The sequence below is a fragment of the Tupaia chinensis genome, unplaced genomic scaffold, assembly GCF_000334495.1.
Source record: "Tupaia chinensis unplaced genomic scaffold, TupChi_1.0 Scaffold000678_1, whole genome shotgun sequence".
Taxonomy (NCBI): Eukaryota; Metazoa; Chordata; class Mammalia; order Scandentia; family Tupaiidae; genus Tupaia; species Tupaia belangeri.
Window position 1 is genome coordinate 1428217 of NW_006160202.1, and position 774 is coordinate 1428990.

Consider the following 774-nt stretch of genomic DNA (forward strand, 5'->3'; position numbering starts at 1 on the left):
CCTCTGCTGGGATCGCGGCTCTCTGCAGCCAGTCTCAGGCTCGTCGAGCTTCCCCACCACACCGGGCTTTATAGGGAGGGAGGAGTCGCCTGCGCGAGGTAAACATCGGCCCTGGCCTTGCGTAACGCCTCATCTGGTTCTCCCGCTTCGCGAGTGTGGTTTGGGGGAGGAGGGGGAGAGCAGGTCCTCGCGCCCAGGACCAGCTCGCAAGGGGGCGCTCTGGGGGCAGGGGAGCAGCGTGTGGAGAGCGGAGCCCCCCGACGCCCCCATGAGCCCGAATCTCAGCGCCCCCCGGCCTGCGGGTGGGCCTGGCGCCCGGGCTCGCTGTCGGCATGTGTGCCCACATTGCCAGGGTGTGAGTCATTCCAGGTGGCTGGCACACCTACACCTGGGGGCTGGGCGCCGGAAGCGCGGATCCTGGTTTGTGCGGCTTTGGCAAGCCTCTGAGTGTCAGTGTGCGGCTGTCATTCCCGGCGCCTCTCCTTTCCATCTTCCTGCCTTACCTATTAAGGGCTTAAGGACACCGAAGCTTTGGGGTAAAGGGGTGGGGTGCAGGCGCCCACACTCCTGCGCAGGAGTCAGGGTAAGCTCTGCCTCTGGCTGGCTCCCAGAGCCTCCGGTTCCTTTCTTCCTCAGTCTCTTTCTTGTTCTTTCTGTTGTATTTTCCCCTGTATGTTTTTATGTCCATTTTTTTCTCTCCCTCTTTCTTTTGAATATACTTAAGGACTGTCTCTCTCTCTCTCTCTCTTTCTTTCTTTCTTTCTTTCTTTCTCT